Source organism: Hibiscus syriacus, unplaced genomic scaffold, assembly GCF_006381635.1.
Source record: "Hibiscus syriacus cultivar Baekdansim isolate YM2019G1 unplaced genomic scaffold, ASM638163v2 tig00116962_pilon, whole genome shotgun sequence".
In the NCBI taxonomy this organism is placed as follows: Eukaryota; Viridiplantae; Streptophyta; class Magnoliopsida; order Malvales; family Malvaceae; genus Hibiscus; species Hibiscus syriacus.
The window spans coordinates 7,904,711-7,929,742 of NW_024063488.1; the positions used below are offsets into that span (position 1 = coordinate 7,904,711).

Sequence of the window (25,032 nt, forward strand, 5' to 3'; positions counted from 1 at the left end):
ATTACTTTATTAGTACACCATTACATTAAAAGTAAAAATGTGCGACCCACAGAACAAGACATTGCAGATGAAGTTCCGGTAATATGTACAATCAGCTAAAGGTGAACCCCCCCCCCCCCCGGATATTATCTCTTACCTATTTAGCAGAGATAACCTTTGTAACCTGTTGCCCTTTCTTTAGCAAAGATGAATTTTGTTGCATCTTTTCCAGACCTCAAAACTTGGAGTTGTTTATATGTAGTTAAATTCTCAAAACTAATCCTCGTTAGTGTAAAGGACCACAGATTCCAGTGATCTTCAAATAGTGTTAATAAATTCAGATATTCACATGGGTTGGGTCAATCCATGAAATTAAGACAACTATAATAAACCTCATAATGCAACTGAAGATACAGCCCAAAGGAAATAGCCCAAAGATATTCATATGGTTTTCTCCCTTTTAGAGTTTCTTCGGCGAATAATGGAATTTGCTAAAATGGCTTCAAATAATGATAATGTGTCCAAATTAAACAAATTACTAAAAGAAAATTTTGCACTTCAGACATGGGATTATAGTAAGTCTTATCTTACTTGCAGTGCTAAATCCTCATCTTCCACAATATTTATTGTTCCACGTCATTAGTTTTTAATGACGTTAAATCCTTGAAAAAAAAAATAAAGTATTTCTACTAAGTTTAAAAAATGGCAGAATCAATTGCATTTCTCTTTAAAAATATTTTCTGAGTAATGCCTCGTTACATCAATTAACATTCAGAATAAGTTTCCTTTAAAAAGAAAAAGAAAAGTAAGACAAGGCGAATTTATAAAATTATAGGAGTGGATAATTATAAAATTTTAAAGAATTAAAAAATTTAAAATATATGATAATTTTAAATTTTCAAGAAATTACTGATTTCAACTACTTGGCCCTTACCGGTCCATTTCTGAACGTGACAACGGGTCAAATATCATGCGCAATAAATTACTACCGAAACAAAACTTGAAGGTTGAAGCAATGTCTTTTTTATTTATTTACGATTATTTTCTTTGTATAATTATAATAACAATAATATTTTGATGAATTCATTAATATAATAAATTCAAAGATTATTCTTGACACACTGCTTTTATATTGAGTGTAGTTAAATACGTAGTTTTAGAGTGTTCAAGATTTGATAAAACTTAGCGTTGCTGTTTTTTTTTTTATTTAAACGTATTCCCTCCTCCGTACGCCGTGTACTGTTTTCTCGTTGCGTTAGTCAAGGTCTGCTTTTCCGACATCTTTTTATTAATTTGCATATATTGGCCTGAATTCAAAGCCGCGAAGGAATCGCCTAAATAACAGTAAGTGAGTGCGTAGGATAAGAGCAAGCGTTGTCTTCCCAGTTACAAGCAACTTTCTCATTCATTCATTTTTTGTAGGATACAAAAGAGTGGATAAAGATCCAATTTTTACAGGGGTTTCCACTTTATTATTTTCTTGTGAGGATTGTTATTTTTGATGAATGAGTCTTTCGAAAGAGAGAGAAGCTAGACAAATGCTTTGGTCGTCGTGCTTGATGCTGCTACCGAAGGGCAGGTGTTTGCCCTTTTCTTCGTTACACCAAAAAGTTGCACGTACGAAAATATCTTTCTTTCCAGTATTGTGTCTTTGCAGTTTTTTGACTTTTTGTTTTTTGATTTTGAACTCTGCTTCTGCTTCTGTTGCTGCTGGGGTGGGTGGTGATGTTAAGGGAGGGGACGGGAAAGAGGTTAAAAGTCTAAAAGGTTACCTTTTCTAACCAATTGGTATTGGTTTGTTCTTGTTTAGTGTTTCAAGAGACCCCATTTCTCCATTGATAGTTCGCTGAGAGGAGACTCTGTGGAGCAATGGGATTGGATGTTTTTCTTATCGTGTTGGAAGTTAAGGTTCTTACAGCTGAAGATGTAAATATGGAGTCTTTGCTTTGTGTATTGTAAAAGAGTGCAAAAAAGAAGTCTTTTAGTAAGACAACACACCACATAATGGGTTCCGTTGTTGAAGAGAAGATCAAAGCAGGAGTCTTGGTTAATGGATGGACAGAGGCCACTTTGCTTGAGCAGATGAAGTTATTGAAAGAGATGCAACATCAATCTGGTTTGTTTTTCTTCATCAAAACCCCGACTCATTTCTTTTTTCCATTGTTTAGTTATTGTATTTATGTCCTTTGCTCATGTGTTAAAAGACGAGACAGTTGGCTTTTAAACTATAGTTTATACGGGCATATGCTAGGTTCAAGCATGGTTCTTTTTAACACATTGACTTTCTATCTTCAGAATAAAACAAGGATGTTAAGTCGTTAGATGGCCTTAATAGAGACCCATTTAAGGCTTCAACATTATACCGTGTGGAAGCATGCTAACTTATGGGATTCTCTTTCATGAATAGCAGGGATCAGGAAGGGTATAAACTCGGAGTTATGGAATGGCTGCGCAGGTCCACTTGTTTCCTTGCCTCAGGTGGGGAGTCTTGTTTTTTGTTTCCCTCAAGGACACAGTGAACAGGTTTGCATTTATTTCTCATACTTGATATTTGCCTCCTGCAGGAGAAATCCAGCTCTTTTTTCACTTAGCTCTTCAATCTGTTGGCTTCTTTCCTTACTTCCCCCGGGAAACTACGCTAAAACAACAGTGAATTTTTTTATTTTTATTTTTTTTTCATAATCATGAACCAGAAGACTAATACTGGCCTTAATCTTTTGAGCAGGTATCAGTGCCCACAAAAAGAATGATGACCTCTCAAGTTCCCAACTACCCAAATCCTCCATCTCAGTTGATGTGCCAAGTTCACAATGTTACACTACTCGTATGTGTTTTATTTATTTATGTTTCATATGGGACATGTATGTCACGTGGGCTTAGAAATGCTGGTTGCAATCGTTTCTAAATAAACCTTCCTATTACAACTTTGTAAACTTTGACTGGCAGACATGGCTACAGATGAAGTTTATGCTCAAATGAGTCTTCAACCCGTGGACTCTGTAAACTTCTCTAGTGTGATATTATTATATATGTGTGTATGAAACACTTACAATTTCCTAGACATTTAAATGTTAAAAACACATTTTGATAAAGCCACTAGCCTTGAATATATGATAACGTTCTGATTTATACATTTTCAATTGGTTAGGAAAAAGATGCGTTTCATATACCGGACTTTAGAGTGAACCCTAGCAAGCATCCAAATGAAATTTTCTGCAAAACTTTGATAACAAGTGATATAAGTACACACGGTGGTTTTTCAGTGCCACGCGGGGCAGCAGAGAAACTCTTTTCTCAGTTGGTGAGGTTCTAATAGATTAATCAATGCATTGCAAGAATTCATGAACATGCAAGTACCTTTACTCCCTTTTATCTATTTTCAGGACTATACCATGCAACCCCCAGCTCAAGTGCTTGTTGTGCGAGACTTACATGATAATACTTGGACCTTTCTCCATGTATACCGCGGTTAGTGTTGTTTTGACTATGTACATTCTGTAAACTTGATCAAAAGGCCAGTCCTCCAATTCTGTGAAAATGGACATGGGAATCTTCCATATTCGATATCAGACTCATGTTCCGAATATCTGATGAAGATAATGTTGAACCCACAGCTTGTTAACCATCCAGGGATTTTTGCATCTACATCACAACAAATCAACACTGCAAAGGTATCTCCATTAGATGAGATGAAAGATTTGCAGTCTACAAGCAATCAGAAACCTTAGCAAATGCAATCAGAAACCTTAGCAAATGCAATCAGAAAATATGTTGATAGAAACCCTTGTCTTTCCCAGTTAGCACTTGACCAACATGATCCCGTTAACCCAAATTTGGGAAAAGTAAATGTTAATGGTAACCCATATCCTACGAACAAGTTTGAAGCCGTGATCAAGGACGGCCTGTTCCAAATCTTCAACCAATTGTAGTTCGACTTAGTCAAGTAGGAACCAGAACTATGATGACACCACAGGATTTTGTCACCATGAATGGGTGCAATCAAAGTCTTCAGCACATGTGATGCATCTTTACTTGACAAAACCCTCCGGACTTTTAGTTCATCCCATCGGGGACAACCGGGGAGCATAAAATCTGCCACCTTAACTGGTTGAACGACACTATCCATGTACATCTCCTTTCACCGGATTGGGCCAGAGTCCCCATAGTTGTCAGAAAACATTCGAGTCGTGCTATTAATCCCTATCCTCCAGAAAAATCCTTCACTTACTGCATCCTTAGCCTTAATAATGCTTGCCCACGCATAAGAGTGTTTATCCCCAAGTTTAGCATCAAGAAAATTCGAGCATGGGAAATATTTGGCTTTAAGAACCTTATACGCCAATGAATTCTCGTCATGAACGAGTCTCCACACTTGATTGCCTAGGAGGGCAATAGTAAACAATTTTAGATCCTGGAAGCCCATCCCGCCAAATCTTTTGAATCGACAAACCTTATCCCAATCAATCATGACCCATCCTCTAACATCATGCTTTCCCGACCACCAATACGACCTCGCTTGAGATTTAACATCCTCAATAACCCATTCCGATAACAGATAACAAGACATATCATATGTTGGAAGTGCTTACACCACAATTTTGATGAAAATTTCTCTGCCTCCAAATGAGAGAAGTCTCTTGGTCCAACCTTGGATTCTCTTCGCCGTCTTGTCTTTAATAAAATTAAAAGCTATTTTTTTTACCTTTCCTCATAGCAAGCGGCAACCCGAGGTAATTCCCTGGATCATGAGATTCCACCACTCCCAGCTCGTTGAGGAAAATCAACCTATCCGAAAGAGGAGTATTAGAGCTAAAATAAATGCTAGATTTCTCAAAATTGACCTTCTGTCCAATGACCTCGTAATGTAACAGAATGTTTCTAATTCATCTCATTTCCTCGACAGAGTTCTTCACGAAGAGGATGTTATAGTCAGCATAAAGGAGATGAGAGATTCTCGGTCCTCGTAAGCTAGCCCGAATGCCTTTGATATCATTCCTCCTTTGTGCCGCTAGAAACAAAGCTGAAAGTCCTTGTGCGCAAAACAAAAATAGATATGGGGACAAGGGGTCACCTTGCCAGAGTCCTCTTTCCAGGATGAAGGGATCGAACAAAGCACCATTAATCCCAATTTGAAATGTAACAGTGCTAATACACTTACGTATAAGGTTAACAAAAGATTCATTAAACCTCATACGAAGCATGACATAAAGAACAAAATCTCATTCAACACTATCGTAAGCTTTTTTCATATCAAGTTTAATAGTCACCCCCTTATGAGGACCATTTTTAGAACCTTTGAGGTAATAAATAAACTCATGGGCAACTAGGAAGTTATCCGAAATGCGTCTACCCGGGACAAAAGCACATTGATTTTTAGTGATGAAAAAAGACATCAAAGGTTTTAAACAATTAACTATGGCTTTCGACACTACCTTATAGATGATCGAGCAAAGGGTTATCGGTCAAAAAATTTTCATTGAAATTGGATTGGCTATCTTAGGAACAAGAACAATAATAGTGTGATTAACTATATCAAGGTTCGAATAACTATTCAACAAATTCAAACAAAGTTCAACAAAATCATTACCAATAATATCCCAAAAGCAACGAAAAAAGTGATCGGACAAACCATCATGATCTGAAGCTTTAGAAGGGTTGATTTGCTAAAAGGCTTGGATGACTTCCTCGGAGGTGAAGTTGCGGCTGAGCATTTCGTTGTCCATTGGCGTCACGCAACGATCGATGGCATGCTGGATCTCCTCGTCGGGCTCAGCACCTGAAGACCGGAAGAGTGGTGAAGTAGCTAGTAACGACATCGAAGATGCCCTCTGACTGATCACACCAAACACCACTCTCACTCTCTAAACCCTCAATCCAATTCTTCTTTTGTCTTCCATTCGCTCTCGCGTGAAAAAAGATAGAGTTCATGTCTCTATCTTTCAACCAAGCAACCCAAGATCTCTGATGCCACTAGGCTTCATCCTTATCGATGAGCTCCTTAAGCTCCGCCATGGCCTTGTATCATTGCTCACAAACAATGTTTGAGACCTGAGCCGAATCCAAGTGAAGAATTCGTTCTCGGAGACACATTTCATCCCTTTTGCCTGCCACCTTCTAAGTTTGTCACCCACTTTCTTGATCTTGTTTGAGAATGAATCATCTTTATTCTCCTATATCGATCGAACAATGTTCCCATATTGTTCCTCTGTAGCCCAAAAAACATCGAATTTGAAATAATCAGCTCTGTGAGATCGACTAGGAGCAACGCTTTCCAAGCTTAGGAGAAGAGCACAATGGTTCGTGCAAGCGGTTGGGACCGTAGAGACTAAGCACCCGAGAAACATAAGCTGCCAATCTTTATTGGACACAACCCTGTCGATGCGTTCTTTCACAAATGTATGAGCTCGGGTTCCACCAACCCATGTAAACCATCCATTTTTGGGTCGGATGTACCATAAATTTGCATCTCGAAGAGAACGTTGAAAATCTTCCATATGGACTCTTGCCCGTCTTCGACCTCCCTTCTTCTTTGACGAATGAAGAATCTCGTTGAAATCCCCTCCCATACACCATGGAAGTTAAGAAAAGGAGGATAGGTTTGTAATCGTCTCCCAGTTGCGTCTCTTGTCTACCCAAGCACTTCGACCATAGAAGCCCGTAAATCGAAACAAGTGCTCATTCCATCTAACATCCACGTTAATGTGGAAACTAGAATAACTCTTAAACGAAATAATGATTCCCTCCTTACAAAGCAACAAAAGTCCTACACAGTCATCCGATCGGTCAACCACAAAGCAACCATACATCCGAGTGGCAAGTCTGATAGTCTCGACTTTATTCTTCCGAAGTTTAGTTTCCGAAACAAAAGCAAGTAGCGAGTCCTTTCCGTAGCTCCCGAACTGTCGATGGGTTCTCAAGCCCTTGACAGTTCCAGCATAACACCCTCACGGGGACTGGTTCAACCACCGTCGTCAGATAAACATCTCTGGGTTGCTAACTTGCCAGCTCACTTGGGTCTTCTTCTTCACTTGTTCCTGTCTCGATTTCATAACGGATATTGTAGTTTTCATATCATATCGTAACGTCTTCTTGAACTTCTTTTTCCCTTTGCTAGATTCGCCTCCTTTCCTTTTGCCTGAGCTCGAAGACCCCACTTCGTCACGCACACTTGGTCTTGGGTTCTGAGGTCGCTCCTTATCTATTTGGTTCGTGACTCTTCGAGAGATAAGGAGAAACCTCAGAACCCGAGCCCAAGTGTGCGTGCCGAAGTAGGGTCCTCGAGTTCAGGCAAAAGGAAATGAGGCGAATATAGCAAAGGAAAAAAGTTCAAGAAGACATTACGATACGATATGAACACTATAATGTCCACTATGAATTCGATAGCAGGAACAAGTGAAGAAGAATACCCGAGTGAGTCGACAAGTGAGCAGTTGGGAGATGTTTATCTCACGGCGGTGGCTGAGGTTCGTCCCCGTGAGGGTATTATGCTAGAACTGTCGAGGGCTTAGGAACTCATCGACAGTTCGGGAGCTACGGAGACTTATCTCTAAAAAGGAACCGATGCTTGATTTTGTTTCGGAAACCAAACTTCGGAAGAATAAAGTTGAGTCCATCAAACTTGTCACTCGGATGTATGGATGCTTTGCGGTTGACCGATCGGATGACTGTGTAGGACTTTTGTTGCTTTGGAAAGAGGGAATCATTATTTCGCTGAAGAGTTATTCTAGTTTCTACATTGACGTGGAGGTTAGATGGAATGAGCACTTGTTTCGATTTACGGGCTTCTACGGTCGAAGTGCTTGGGTAGATAAGAGACGCAACTGGGAGACTGTAACACCCCTAACTCATATTCGACCCGAATACAAGTCCGAGATGTCACATTGACTTTTCAAACTTTGATTCTTAAAGAAAAATAGAGAAATTTAAAACTTTCATTAAAACAAACTACTTTAATTGACATAAAAGAGACTACTTAATACAAAATCGATCAAAGTATTCGTAATTAACCACTTATTACATACCAACACTCTATACACAACAAAATACCTACTTTGTCAATTACTTCTGATCTGAGCTCTTAGTAATGTTGTTGTCCGTGCCACTTCTATTCTGAATCTTCTTATTTCTTGGTACCTACGTGTAAATCACTTACACGCTAAGTCATAGACTTAGTGAGGCAATAAATGAATATGCAACAATATCTTCATGAATATGCATTCTTACCATTTCCTTTATGACATTTCAATATGCATGTATCTATTACACAATAACATATATAATCATATCATGCTTGTATGAAACTTACCTTCTTGTACCACTTTCACTTTACTTTGTATTTTAATTGCCCATGTATATTATTGAGAATAGAGGTATGCGAGTACATTGAGGTTGTGCACTAATGCTGTCACCACAGCTCGTATTAATTCCCTCATGGGGCACCGAACCTTAGTTCAATAGTCGTCCCGAAGGACTGTTATATATGTTCCGTAGGACCACTATATCCCCAAGGACTACGTCCATATTACCCTCGACTCTTGGCATATCACATATAGGGCATTATTCTTATATTTCATATGTTCATGTACTCATGTCATTTCTCTTGTGCTCATGTCACTTACTTCATGTCATGTTCTCATATCACATTTCATATCACATGTGTATTTGAATCTATTCATATATATACATCATTTATCCAATCACATGAACATATATATGCCTTATGCATGTATTACAATAATTATCATGTATACATGTTCACAACTATTGTACTATGAAAATCAATATAGGGATTAGACTTATCACAAGTCTTTTTCCATTATACTGTACATATAGTATGCACTCACCTTAACTTTGCTTTGATTCGATTTTAATCCTTTGATCGTTCCGGAATAAACTTACTTTTAGTATCTACATAATCACATGGATTTATATCAATATTATAGCTAATATAGTCTAATGGTTCACTCTTTAGATTAAGATAAATGTCAATTTCCTCTTTTAATGAAGGTATGCATCGATGCACTACTTGTGCATCGGTGCATAAAATGCATTCGATGTTTTATTATTAATGGAATGCATCGATGCATGCCTTATGCATCGATGCACTAATTGCATTCGATGTTTATATTTCAAACAATTTATGGGTTTTAACCTTGGTGAATCGATTCACTATGAATATGCATCGATGCACTATGAATATGCATCGATGCACTTTGCCCAGAATCCTCTTTTTGAACCCGAAAATTCATTCATTTTGGATTAAATCCTTCATATTTAATCCCCTTTTTCATTCTACTCTAGTACACATCCTTAAACCAATTTATACTTATTTATTTCATCTTAAACCTCCAAATCCTATCCTTCATATGTAATTCAAGAATTACATCAATAATTCAACATGTTTGAATTCCACTTTTAACACTTCGTATATCTTAACTAGATTGATGACAAGTCAAATTTAACTTTCAATTCTAGTTATGAACTGTATTTCAAGATTTCATTTAAGAACTTCAAATCTTAAATCTCTCCTAACTCCATCATCCTTTGATGTTAAGATAACTTAAGCTTTTCTTAAGCTTAGTTATCATCTAATAATCAAAAACCAATCTTAAATTTAACAAGAAACTCAATAATCAGAACTATTACCTTTGCTTTGGTTCACACGCACAAGGAAGAAAGAAGAAGAAGAGAACTCTGGAAGCCTTGGGTGTTTTCTCCTCTTCCACCCACGTGTATCTTATATATATATATACTTATCCTTTCTTTAATTATTTTTCCTTGCAATTACTCTTTTGTCCTTCCATTCCTTATTCCTTTCAATTCCATCCTACACAATAATTTACATGTAAATCTTTATACTATTCATTTATTTTATTTTAACCACCAAATTCTGAGACTTTACAATTTAGTCACTAACCCGGTATTGAGGATGTTACAAAGACGATTACAAACCTGTCATCATTTTCTTCACTTCCATGGTATATGGGAGGGGATTTCAATGAGGTTCTTCATTCGTCAGAGAATAAGGGAGGTCGAAGACGGGCAAAAGTCCATATGGAAGATTTTCAACGTTCTCTTCGAGATGCATATTTACAGGATGTCCGACCCAAGGATGGATAGTTTACATGGGCTGGTGGAACCCAAGCTCATACATTTGAGAAAGCACGCATCGACAGTGTTGTGACCAATAACAATTGGCGGCTTATGTCTCCGAGACTGAATTCTTCAATTGGATTCAGCCAGGTCTCAGACACTGTTTGTGAGCAACGATGTAAGGCCATAACAGAGTTTAAGTAGCTCATCGATATGGATGAAGCCTAGTGGCATCAAAGATCTTCGGTTGCTTGGTTAAAATATAGAGACATGAACTCTACCTTCTTCCACGCGAGAGCGAATGGACGGCAAAAGAAGAATTGTATTAAGGGTTTAGAGAGTGAGAGTGGTGTTTGGAGGGCATCTTCGATGTCGCTACTATCTATTTCACCTCTCTCTTCCAGTCTTCAGGTGTTGAGCCCGACAAGGAGATCCTGCAGGCCATCGATCGTTGCGTGACACCAATGGACAACGAAATGCTCAGCCGCAACTCCACCTCCGAGGAAATCATCCAAACCTTTTAGCAAATCAACCCTTTTAAATCTCCAGGTTATGATGGTTTGTTCGATCACTTTTTCCGTTGCTTTTGGGATATTGTTGGTAATATTTTGTTGAACTTTGTTTGAACTTGTTGAATGGTTATTCGAACTTTGATGTAGTTAGTCACACTATTATTGTGCTTGTTCCCAAGATAGTCAGTCCAATTTCAATGAAAAACTTTCGACCGATAAGCCTTTGCTCGATCATCTATAAGGTAGTGTCGAAAGCCATAGTTAATCGTTTAAAACCTTTGATGCCTTTTTGCATTACTAAAAATCAATGTGCTTTTGTCCCGGGTAAGCGCATTTCGGATAACATCCTAGTTGCCCATGAGTTTATTTATTACTTCAAAGGTTCTAAAAATGATACTTATAAAGGGGGACTATTAAACTTGATATGAAAAAAGTTTATGATAGGGTTGAATGGGATTTTGTTCTTCATGTCATGCATCGTATGGGGTTTAATGAATCTTTTGTAAACCTTATACGTAAGTGTATTAACACTTTTTCATTTCAAATTAGGATTAATAGTGCTTTGTCTGATCGCTTCATCCCGGAAAGGAGACTCCGACAAGGTGACCCCTTGTCCCTTATCTGTTTTTGTTTTGCGCGCAGGGACTTTCAGCTTTGCTTCTAGCGACACAAATGAGGAATGATATCAAAGGCATTCGGGTTAGCTTACGAGGACCGAGAATCTCTCACCTCCTTTATGCTGACGATAACATCCTCTTCGTGAAGAACTCTGTTGAGGAACTGAGATGAATTAGAAGCATTTTGTTACATTACGAGAAGGGCTCTGGATAGAAGGTCAATTTTGAGAAATCTATCATTTATTTTAGCCCTAATACTCCTCTCGCGGATAGGTTGATTTTCCTCAACGAGCTGGGAGTAGTGGAATCTCATAATCTATGGAATTACCTCGGGTTGTCGCTTGCTGTGGGGAAAAGTAAAAGAGCGGCTTTCAATTTTTTTTAAGGCAGGACGGCGAAGAGAATCCAAGGTTGAACCAAGAGATTTCTCTCATTTGGAGGCAGAGAAGTTTTCATCAAATCTGTGGTGCAAGCGCTTCCAGCATATGCTATGTCTTGTTATCTATTACCATAAGGGGTTATTGAAGATGTTAAATCTCAAGCGAGGTCGTATTGGTGGTTGGAAAAGCAGAATGCTAGAGGATGTGCCATGATTGCTTGGGATAAGTTTTTCCGGTCCAAAAGATTTGGCGGGATGGGCTTCCGGGATCTAAAATCGTTTAATATTACCCTCCTAGGCAATCAAGTGTGGAGACTCATTCATGACGAGGAGTCATTGGCGTATAAGGTTCTTAAAGTCAAATATTTCCTATGCTCAAATTTTCTTGATGTTAAACTTGGGGATAAACACTCTTATGCATGGGCAAGCATTATTAAGGCCAAATATGCACTAAGTGAAGGGTTTTTCTGGAGGGTGGGGATTAATAGCACGGCTTGAATATTTTCTGACAATTAGGGGGACTCCGGCCTAATCCGGTGGAAGGAGAGGCACATGGATAATGTTGTTCAACCAGTTAAGGTGGCGGATTTTATGCTCCCCGGCTGTCCCAGATGGGATGAACTAAAAGTCCGGAGGGTTTTGTCAAGTGAAGATGCATCACAGGTGCTGAAGACATTGATTGCACCCATTCATGGTGACAAAATCCTATGGTGTTATCATAGTTCAGGTTTCTACTCGGCTAAGTCAGGCTACAATTGGTTGAAGATTCGTAACAGTCTGGCCTTGATCGTGGAAGGTATCTGGAATGTTGTGGCTAAGGCAACTGTTCTCCCAAAGATTAAAATATTTGGTTGGAGACTTTGTCACGAAGCTCTTCGTACGGGGCAAAACTCAAACAAACAAATATTGGGGATGATACGTGTCGACTTTGTAATGCGGAATTGGAGTCGGCTCTGCACGCGATCAAAGACTGCTCCAAGTCGAAATCGATTCTTCTGATGTCGGGACTCCATCAGGATATTGTGGATTGGGAAGGGAATTCCTGCCTCGAATGGTGTAGTTATGTGTAATCCATGTTAAACCGAGAAGGGTTTGATTTGTTCCTTACGTTACTATGGAATATTTGGAATCGCATGAACAAATAGATTCATTATGTGAAGTTACAATCAGAAAGAGACGTTATTTTTAAAGCTTGGAATCTTCTCGGTGAGTTAAGCAGGTTTCCAAACCGTTCGGTTGCCCTAGGGGAGAGACCTCTCCTCGCAAACTTCACAAGTGGAGTAAGCTGGTGCAGGGTATGATCAAGATTAATGTGGATGGAGCGTTCAGTAATGAGTCTCATATGGCCTCGGTTGGCGTAGTGGCCCGTGACTCGAATGGCATGGTCCTTGAGGGAATGGCTATGAAGATTGACCCCCTTTTACGGCTGAATCTATGGAAGCTGCTGTGTTTACTCATGAAATTCGATTAGCTATTGAGAATGGGTGGAGTAAAGTGACTATTGAAGGTGATGCCATCTTGGTAGTATACATGTTGTCTAATCAGACCACGAACAAGACCCAGGACATTTCTACTATTTGATTGTTGCTCAATGAGGCTCGGTCACTTCTTGTTGACTCTTCTTCCATCAAAGTTCACTATGTTAGTAGGAAAGGGAATAGAGTGGCTCACACGCTAGCTCAATGTGCCTTATCGAACCACAATCCGATCTGGTTTTTCCTGGATGAACCAGATTGTACTAAACAACTTGTAATTGATGATGCTATTGGAATATAAGTATTTCTTCCTTCACAAAAAAGTTTGAAGGCCAAACACAAGCTAGAAATAGTGACGCAAAAGTAAAGTTGGAACCTGAGCATTCAAATGATCAGTTAAGTCGGTTGACTGCAACATTAGAATGCAACGAGGAAAATTGTTGGGAAATGCTATAACCCAAACTGTTTTTAACAAACTTTCTTTCCCTAACCAGAACCAGACTCTATCCCATTTGCAGACCAATCCTTGTGCAATTCAGTTACAGTTGGACTCGTCAGTTCTCCAACCCCATTATATGCAGGCATCACAACCTGATATTAGTAGTTTAAGCAGCATTCTTCCTTTCTTAGACACCGATGAATGGGCGCCACTCCTTTCTTCTGGCTAATCCATTTTCGGGCTCTATAGATCTCCTGGTCCTATACCACTGGTTGGGTTACTAGACTCTTCAGCTGTCTTTCCTGAAGCAACTAATACTCTAACTACTGGGACACAGGTTACATGGAATGATCAGCTGTATGATTGATGGCCTTCATCTTGGGCAGACCAATTATGTTCATTCACTCGGCAAGAAATGTGCAGTCTTAATTCTGGTATGACTAGAAATTTTTCCGACGATAGTAATAATAAAAGTGGGATGTACAGCTGTGTTGACGTTGATGTTAGTAATGGTAGTAGTGTGGTGATTGATCCTTCCGTTTCCAGTGTCCTAGATGAGTTGTGTTCATTGAAGGATGCTGAGTTTAGTCGGGACGTTCAGTCTCAGATAGCATGTACAAGCCTTGTAAGCTCTCGGGCTTTCAACCGGAAGGACTTTCCAGACAGTTCAGTTGTCACATCTTCCATCAATATTGATTTTGATGAGAATGGTCTCCTGCAGAATAATTCATTGCAACATATAACACAGCGTTTGAGAACGTATACAGAGGTATGATATCAGTTTAGTTTTTTAATATGACAATCTTGAAGCATCCATTGGAGTTATGGGCAAAATTACATGGATCAATACTTCTATTTCTTGAAAATTCCTTTACGGGACCCTATTACTTTCTTCTTTTCTTTAAACTCTTATTGGTTATGTCTGACAGGTTCAGAAGGTAGGATCCGTTGGAAGGTCAATTGATGTGACAAGTTACAATAACTACGAAAAGCTAATCTCTGCAATCGAATGCATGCTTGGACTTGAGGGACTGCTTGAGGATCCAAGAGGCTCAGGGTGGAAATTGGTCTACGTGGATTATGAGAATGATGTCCTACTTGTTGGCGATGATCCGTGGGAGTAAGTATATATATACATGGTTTTGTCGACACAAATATTTAGTGTCAAAATCACAAGCTTAAATGGCCACGATTTGATGTCTGTGCATAGAATTAGAATCCTATCCCCTCCAGAAGTAAAGCAGATGAGTGAGGGGAACAAGCTTCTCAACAGTGCAGCAGTGCAAGGAACCAGTGGCTCTAATTCTGAAGGTTGCAAAGCCAAGAATTCCAGGTGAACAATAGAGATTACTCATGGCTATGATTTGGAGTTTAAAAGTGGCAGGAGTCCCGGACTGAAATTGGTATGCCACAGCTTCAGCTTGAGTTCGGGTGCTCTCGCTTTGTAAAGATAGAAATGCGGTGTACGAATTCAATACGCATATTTCAACAGGAAATGAATTTGATGCAAATGGTATATGCACGAGAACAACTCCTGCAAATGGGTGGTAAACCAATATATATATATATATATATATATCATGCATCTTAAGGAAATGAACCTGATGCAAATAGTATTATGCACGAAAACAACTCTAGTAAATCGGTGCAAGGTGTAAACTAAAAAAGAAAGGTTGCATCTAACGATGATGAATATCAGCAGTTATCTGTGATTCATTAAGTTGTTGCCAATAACTTAAATCATAAAGCTAGATGCAAGGCAAAAAAGGGGAAAAAGAGAGAAAAGCTGAGTGTTAATATAACTATTTTGCAGGGAAAAAACCTCAAACGCTCGACAATCGTGGAATCGACTGTAGAGTAGCTGCTGCAGTACGCTTTTCTTATGTGAAAAAGGGCATACTCGTATTTTCAAACTCCTTATCTCTCTTATCAATTTTCATTCTCTTACCATTAGGCATGTCGGAATCGTTATTGTCCCTGTTCTGGGACGATATATCATGTTGGAATGCACAATTGGCGCCATTTCTGCATCCCCTAGCACTTTTAAAGTAAATACAAGGCTTCATTACCCTCGGCTTCAAATCTCTTGGTTTTGTGTTTTTTGTTGGTTCTTGGTTTGGTCGTAGCTGTTCAGCTAGTCCCTGTCTTTCTTTTCCATGTTGCTGAATCAAGTTCTTGTAATAGTTCCAGGTCAGATGTAGGTGAAACTGGATGGACACTGGGAATAAGACCTTGTTTATTTGAGGGTCCACCAACAAACCCATTAGGTTCAGCATAATATGCTCCACTAGACACAACTGCCACGGATGCTGAGCCATTTTTCATTCTATTGGTACTGGGAGGAGATGAAATAGATATATTTACAGCAGGATGTGGATAGGAAAAAGATAATAGAGGAGAGGTTGATTTAGGCAAGTTTTGTGCAGATGAAGCCGCTCCATAACCTGTAATTAATTTCTCAATCAATTGCAAGTTGCTGAGAATTTCTGGGTAAAACTTTTATAGTCCAATTCCCGAAACCACTGATTTTAGGGTTCTATCGATTAAAACCCCAACTCAACCACTGGTGTCGCAAAAAGAAAACTGTCTCAGCCTCTAAATCAACTTACCTATTTCAAAAACCCTAAATATAAGATTAAAAAAGAACCAATCGATTAAAAAGAACCGTATACCTACGTCTAATTATCAAGCTTTCGAAATAGAGAAATCCAAGGAAACTCAGATCCTCTGGTTTTTTTATTTGGGTTAACTATTTTAAATATCACTCACCATTAAACACGAATTTAAAAATATCACTGACGTTTTAATTTTATCAATTTTAATATTAATGTTAATGTTTAATTCTAACTATGTCACCCCGCCGTTAATCTGTTAACAAAACGATGACATAACATCTTCGCGCCGTGACCTTACTGACGTAACTCTCTCACCAAAACGATGTCGTTTTAAGATGATTTTCCCTAAAAATCACTGGTGATCGGTATATTTACCGATCTAACACCGGTCAGATTATATTTCCCGATCTAACACCCGTAGTAGTAAAGCGTTCCCCCTGAACCGCGCTATATGTTGATTTGGCGTCACGTGGAATATAGCGCCCCTGTACCGCGCTATACGATGACTGGGTTACACGTGGGGTATAGCACGCCCCCTGCTCCGTGCTATACGCCACGTAGGGGTATAGCGCGGATCAGAGGTTACGCTTTACGCCGTACCAAAAATATATTTAACGCGGTCCCTGATCCGCGCTATATAAGCGGTGTCGGTACCACGCCTTATATGTTTATAAATACTGCATCTCTCCTCACATCTCCTGCATCTCTCATCTCTTATAAATTAATACAATAATTCCGTCAACGAGTAATAATTCTGGCAATCTTCTCATATTTGATTTAGAAGTTCGTGCAATTTTTCGTTATAATGTAATTTTGTTATAATTTTTTAATTATACTTATTGTTTATTATCATTATTTGAAAAAATATTATACTAATTATTTTCAATTAATTTTTATGTTTGTAAAATTGAAAAGCGGGAGTATACGTCGAAATAGTTTTGTGGTGCAGGTAATAATATAAACTTATATTATTTAAATTATTTATGTTTATGTGTAAAAAAAATTGTGTTATATTTTCGTTTATATATAATTTATTTAATCGGATTTGTTTAAGTTATTTTTTTGTAGATATAATATTGCCGCACTTTTAAACTCAAAGAATTGAGCGACTTTCAGCTATTGTTTATTATGATGGTGAAATTCGAGAAGATGAAACTGGCGTTGTTTTCGTATCAAATGAGAGTGTTAAAATATCATTCAAGAGAAACATAACTCTTGAGGAGCTGATAAAGAAGATTTCGAGGAAGATTCATGTTGGAAGTAATAGAAGAATGTCGTCGTTGCAGTACATATTTCCAACATCATTGTTGCCATTAACTTATACAGCGTTCGAACTTTCGAACAATGATAATGTTCAAATGATGGTTGAAGCTCAAAGTAATTATTCAGACGTCGCTATTGAGATGTATGGACATTTTGTTCAAGTGCATGTTGTTCGGGGTCAATCTTTAAGCTCACACTATGGGCTCGCTGAACAAGTTGACAGCCCGACTACAGTAATGTGTAATGATTTTAATGCCATAATGGGGAGACATTCATCTGCAACTCCTTACGATATGTACCGAGGTGGGTCCACAAACAATCCGTATGGCAACACCACGTCCAGTTCAAGGGGAAGGCATTCATCTGCAAATTTCTTTGACCATATAGAGATGTCATCGACGCAACCATCTGTGCAGTTTCCATTTGACACGATGGCTTCAAGCTCCAGGGAGAGGCATTCGACTGCGAGCTTTTTCAATCTCAATGTCGATATGCCTTCCAATTCAAGGGGAATGCGTGCAAGTAGTAGGTTCTTCGACCTAAATGTGGAGAGCATGGAAGAACTATCATCTCCACCAGAAGAACCGCTTCGTGAGCCTGGTGTGGATGGTGCTGAGACTGGACTATTCATTCACCCAGAATCACTGCAATTCAACTCCGATGATGATGAAGTTCAAGGAAATGTGGCACAAACTGACCCTCCTGCACACATGTATGAAGCTGATTATGGTGCAATGTACGGGCCATAATTTGCGGATATGCCTCATCTTGGTGACTATGGATATTACTCATTAATAAATAATGGTGAATTATCTTTAGGCATAGAGTTTTCAAGCAAAGAAGAAGTGATGATGGCTATAAAAAATTACAATATCTGTAATTCTGTTCAGTCCAGAGTCAACCGATCGACGACCGATGAGGTTCAAGATTGGCTTCCGATTGTACAAAATTCGAGTTTATTGAGGGAGCGTGGTCGTCCAAAATCCAATCGAATTCATTGCGATATGGATATTCGAGAAAGATCTAGACAAGACAGAATATGTGGCCATTGTAGAAACCCATGACACACTAGAAAAACATGTCCACTTCTGTTGTCATCAAGTAACAGTTAATGAGGAAATGATGTATTTGTTTATCAAATAATAATTCTTGTATTTTAATTTGCATTTACTTCAAGTTAATGTCATTCGATAATCGCTGATGAAGATTAAAAAAACGAACACACTCATTAAATTTTATCAAACTAATAACAATTTTGTATTTAAATACAACAAACTTACAATAAGAATTAAATGGTAAATGATAACCAAATTACAATAACTGATATTAAATGGTAATAAACAAAATTAACTAAAATATATTTAAAAAAAGTCTAACAAATTTAACAAAATAAAGTAAGTATTAAACGAGAAATAATAAAAAATTACAATTAAACAAAATAAAGTAAATACAAATATTATAAAAAAATCTATCGATGTCTGCATCGCGAATGTGTTCCGCAGGGCGGTGGCTGTCAGTCTCGAGGAGGATTTCTTCGTATCACTCGTTTTGACTCCTCGCTGTCATCATCGTCGTCGTCACCATCGTCGTCGTCGTCACCATCGTCATCGTTGTCGTCGTCGTCCTGAGCAGGTATATTAGGTTGATGAAGAGCTGATGACGATGAAGCACCTCCATAGAATAAAGACCCTGGAGGTGTATGACTGACTATCCCACCGGCCTACGAAAATTGAGAAAACACATACATCGCTGAGTGTGAAAACTGTACAGGAGGTTTCTGTACTATGGCCATGGGTGATGAGGCTGAACCTGCCAAATATTCAGCATATGAACCCCAAGTCGGATCTGCAAACATAGACCCATAATAGCCTCCAGGAGGGGTCATCTGTGACGGTAGCGGTGGCGGGGTCATAAAACCAGGTGAAGGCGGCGACATCTGGTAATGAAAAGGCGATGGCGGCATCATATATGGCTGCAGCATCATATATGGTTGCGGTGGCTGCTGGTGCAGCTGAGGATGAACTGGAAGCACATGCTCTCCGTGCACGAGTCGGGGGCCGATGGTGCTGTGTCGGTGAACGTCTTTATCGACGTCGTGGAAAGGTCTACCCTCGTGCATCATCGGGAAGTACAAATGATTTCCCGTTACTGTTGAACCACTCATAATAATCCTCAGCATACATCAAGAGGTCATCAAAAATGGGCTCTCTACGGGGAAGGCACCGATGTCGATCCTCCCACAACACGACCCACCCATGATGCCTCACCAGCCAATCTGTATATGTCTTGCCGCGTCTATCTAAGCTATGCAACTCGTCCATATTGCGAGGTACTTTCGGAATTGGTTGAAAACAACCAAACTGCTGGAGCACGCGATCAGTGGAGTGCCACTCGACGGTCGCATAACAGATCAGAGGAACCATCACCATCCAAACATCTGATGGACCCCTCAACTCAGGTGGGATCATCGCCCTCACATCATCAGTAGAATATGACACCCATTCAAACTAAAACAAATAATATATAATTTTTATCAAAATAATAATCTAATTATATAACTATAATCTAAATTCGATTTTTAAACATTAAAATTCATACCTGTGTGCCAGCCTTCTGATCGATTAGCACCCTAATTTTTTCTAAATCATCAGGTAGCTCCTGATGATTTTTCTTATCAGTAGACCACCTATTCAAGAAAAAAATTTTGTTATACACTGTATAAAATTATTAATATACAAAATCAGTTTTATAATTACCTCAGAAGTAGTGGAAATACGAATGGGTTCTTCACAACGGGACATAAAAAGGGCAATCGATACCATGCCCAAGATTGCAGCAGTAGGAGACATCCGCCGATAGCATTACGTATGTAGTCAGTGGCTCCACACATCTCCCTGTACAGCAAAGCCAAAACTGCCGAGCCCCAACTGAATGATCCGGCGAGAGGAATATCGCTAAGATGTCGCAACCACATGGAGTGAACTAGATTGCACGATTTGTCCGGCATATGCAACCCTCCTATCAGCTGCAGTATGCATGCCCGTGCATACATCTTAACCTCATCCTCAGAGGCATCTGCGATCAACTCCCGAAAATTGGCATCTAACCAATTTAACGGTATCCTACCTCCGATAAAATTTTCCGGGACACGTCCTAGACTATCCCGACACAAAGTAGTCCAATAACTAGAAGCTATCCCCGATATCACATCTCCATCTACCGAAAGCCCCAGGTGCATAGAAACATCCTCAAGCGTGATCGTGCACTCTCCGCACGGAAGATGGAATGTGTGGGTCTCCGACCTCCACCGCTCTACTAAGGCAGAAATCAGGTTTGGCTCTATCTTACAGTAACCCTGATATATACATATGTAACCGAATCCAGCCTCTACTAAATACGACAAGACACGACTGAGTATCACTAACTTAAGATTCCTAATAAAAGGATCTAATACACGGTCATTCTCTTAAAAATAAATAATTACAAAAATTAATTCTTATTCTAATAATCATGCATTAAATAAATCAACTAATTATTTCTAATAATTTAAATTAAATTAAAACGTTAAAATGTTACTGTATCAGCAAAGTGTCGAGATATTTAATTCTTAAACTAATAATCATGCATTAAATAAATCAACTAATTATTACTAATAATTTAAATTAAATTAAAACATTAAAATGTTACCGTATCAACAAAATGTCGAGATGTTTAATTCTTAATCTAATAATCATGCATTAAATAAATCAACTAAATATTACTAATAATTTAAATTAAATTAAAACGTTAAAATGTTACCGTATCAGCAAAGTATAGAGATATATGATTTCCATCCGAGCGAAGTAGACTGTCTTATATTATATATCTACAAAAGAATTATATTAGTAAAATATTAAATAAAGTAAATACATAATAGTAAAAATATTATAAAATATACCTTAAAAAGAGGGAGTATTTGAGAGAAATTTAGAGTAGTTGAGAGAAATTTAGAGAAATTGAGAGAATTTGGTTTGATAAAAGTGATTGAGGATGGGGGTATTTATAGGGAGGATTGAGATGTGAGGGGCCGGGTATTTAGGGGAATAGCGCGCCCCCTGCACCGCGTTATACCCCACATGTCAGATACGCAGGTATAGCGCGGATCAGGGGCGCGCTATACCCACGTGGCTCCAAATCAACGTATAGTGCGGTTCAGGGGGTGCACTTTACTGCTACGGGTGTTAGATCGGGAAATATAATCTGACATGTGTTAGATCGGCAAATATACCGATCACCGCTGATTTATTGGGAAAATTGCCTCGTTTAACACGATTATTTTAAGAGAAAATAACCCCAGTGACCAAAAATGCCTTATAATATACGATTTTAACCAATTTTTTTTTGGATTTGCCAAAATGACCAACTAAATCGCAATGTGATCGATAATTCGCAATGTGATCGATAATTCGCAACGCGATCTCCGGTATCGCAAATCAATTTCCAGATTCACAACGCGAACTTCGACTATCACAACGCGAACTTCGACTATCGCATTGCAATTTACATATTCGCATTGCGATAGTCCAAGTTCGCGTTGCGATAGCCGAAGTTCGCATTGCGATTTTCCAAATTCGTTGCGATAGTCCAAGTTCGCGTTGAGCCTTAAATAGTGATATTATTTGTGAATTATAGTTAATGACTTTAGTATTTGTATGAAAAGTATTTGTGGTTCGTTTAGTTTTCATGCAATTCTAATTTATTTTCAATTGATTGTAATTGCACGATAACAATTTTTTTTATTCTCGCGAGTAATGCAATTTTTTTTGAATGTTTTGCTTAAAATTGCAATAATCGCGATTGATTGTAGATTGACTTTTAATTATGACATATTTAATCGTATAATACTAATGCAATTGGTTGCTGATTCAGTTGTTTTAAGGTGTATGATTGTTAATTGTTTCCTGAATAATCACATAGTATTGGAAACAAGTGTTGGTAATGCTCAATCCCACATAGTATTAGAAACACTATTGGGAATGATATTTAAGACTTGGTTTCACACTTCCTTGTTGAGTGATAGAGAACAAGGGGGACTCTCGCGCGCTGCCGCCGCCGCCATCCGTCTCGTCTCGTGGTCATGGTAATACGTGTCTTCGACACGTCCGCGCGAATACTATCTTTTTAAAGAACTTCGACTATCACAACGAACTTGGACTATCGCAACGAATTTATAATATATCGCAACGCGAATTTGGAATAAATTGCAACGCGAATTTGGACTATCGCAATGCGAATATGTAAATCGCAATGCGATAGTCGAAGTTCGCATTGCGAATCTGGAAACTGATTTGCGATAGCGGAGATCGCGTTGTGAATTATCGATCGCATTGCGATTTAGTTGGTCATTTTGGCAAATCCAAAAAAAGTTGGTTAAAATCGGATATTATAAGGCATTTTTGGTCACTGAAGTTATTTTCTCTTATTTTAATACTCAAAAAGTTTAAAACGATGTAAGGTTAAAATGCTAAAACCAGTAACTTAACATATCCCAATGTATCAAACACCCACATTATCTCTTTTTCAACATCTCTCTCTCCTTTTCTTCTTCTTCCTCTACATACCAATTGTCTCTCGTTCTTCCTTAATAACCAAAGAAGACAATACAATTTACAAATAATAAATTCATTAATGAAATTTAGCTGATGAAATGGAAGAAAATAGTAGAAAACATGATCGATATGTGTTTCTATGGAAATAATAAATGGTTGAATGAGCATTTACAAGGCCTTCATTGTCTCTACCAACAAAATACAATCTCACTAATCCACTTCCAATAAGTACAACAATTCTATAAACCATGAATCGATAATTTCACATAAACTTATGATAAATAATTTTCATTCTCAATAAACATATTTGAAGTAACAGAAGATAACGCAAATCGACACTTAAAGAAAAAAACTATTTGAAGTAGCAACAAGTAGAATTAAAAACATAACTTGAAATGAATTTCCTTCAAACTTGCTCTTCACCCAACAAGAAAAACGTAATGATTTCATGTTACATCATTGGAAGATTTCGGTAAAACGTTAATGGGTGTTTTATTTTATTTTGTTGGAGATTTTTTAGGTGACTCTGTTTTAATGTAAAAAGTCTGCAATTCGAGTATTAAAATAATTGAAGAAGAGAAAGAAAAAGAGGGATGTTATTAAGGAAGAGCGAGAGATAATGGGTATGCAGAAGAAGAAGAAGAACAAGAAGAAGAAGAAGAATGAGGAGGAGGAAGAGAATAAGAAGGAGGAAGAGAGAGAAAGAGAGATTTTGAAGAAGAGACGTGAGTGTTTGATTTGTTGGGTATATTAATTTATTAATTTTAATAACTTGTCTTTTTTTTAAATAAAATTACGTTGTTTTGAATTTTTTAAATATTAAAATAATCATATTAAAACGATATCATTTTGGTGAGGAAGTCAAGTCAGTAATATTACGGTGTGAATATATTATGTTATTGTCTTATTAACAAATTAACGATAAAATGACATAATTAAAATTAAATATTAACGACATTATTAAAATTAACAAAATTAAAACGTAAATAATATTTTCGAACTAACAGTAAAAAGTGAATAATATTTAAAGTAGTTAATCCTTTTATTTTTTTATTGATGTTTCCCTGGGATTGTCTCAGGAAAGGCGGGTTAATATACGGCTAATATACAGCATTACCGGATACATTAAAATGTATTTAATAAATTCGGTTTAGCGGTACCTATTATGTTGACAACTAATAATGTTTTAGGTAGAAAATATGAAAAACTATTAAAAAATTTGGTAACCGGTAAACTTTGGTTATCGGTAAGTATCTATCATTTTTATAAAAGTGTCCATACGTTTAACATATCAAGTAAATTTTACCGGTTTTGTCATAATGAATCTGGTTTTGTCATATTTTTACCTGTTATATTGTAAATTATCTATCCTTTTTATAAAAGTGTCCATACTTATTTCACTGTGAAAATATATTTATTATTATCTTTAGTTAATATTGTTAAATTTAAAATCTAAATAATATTTTATAAAATATCAAAACAATCAAATAATTTTTTGTGTAAATGAAATTATTAAATTAATATTGTAGGTGGAAAACATGAAACACTATTAAATAAATTGAAACATAAATTACATAACTTTAAAAGCAGTTTTAAATCCTAAAAAGTGTCGATACTTTTAAAAAATATATCGATCCAAAACGATATACCAGGTAAAAATATGATAAAACCGGTAACAAAATGATAAAACCGGTAAATTTAAAAGTGTCGATACGTTATATAAGGATCGACACTTTGTGAATTTAAAAGAGAAGCAGTTATAGCGCCTATAATGTGTCGATACTTTAAAAAATATATCGATCCACAACGATATAACAGGTAAAATTATGATAAAACCGGTAACAAAATGATAAAACCGGTAAAATGATACCGGATATATTGAAAGTGTCGACACTTTCGTAAGTACGTGTAATAAATTATCGACACTTTCAAAGAAATAGGTAATTATCCTTTCGAAAGTATCGACACCTGACATAAAAGTATCGACACTTTTGTATTTGTATCGATTAAATAAATAACATATCCGATGAAAATATAAAGGCCATAGCTAAATATCCTCTGAAAAAAGATAGA

General features: G+C 37.6%; 1 pseudogene; it reads left to right on the forward strand.

Annotated features, from left to right (window-relative positions):
* Positions 1–1,983: 1,983 nt before the first annotated feature.
* On the forward strand, positions 1,984–15,771 carry LOC120190577 (annotated as a pseudogene).
* The last annotated feature ends 9,261 nt before the right edge of the window (positions 15,772–25,032 follow it).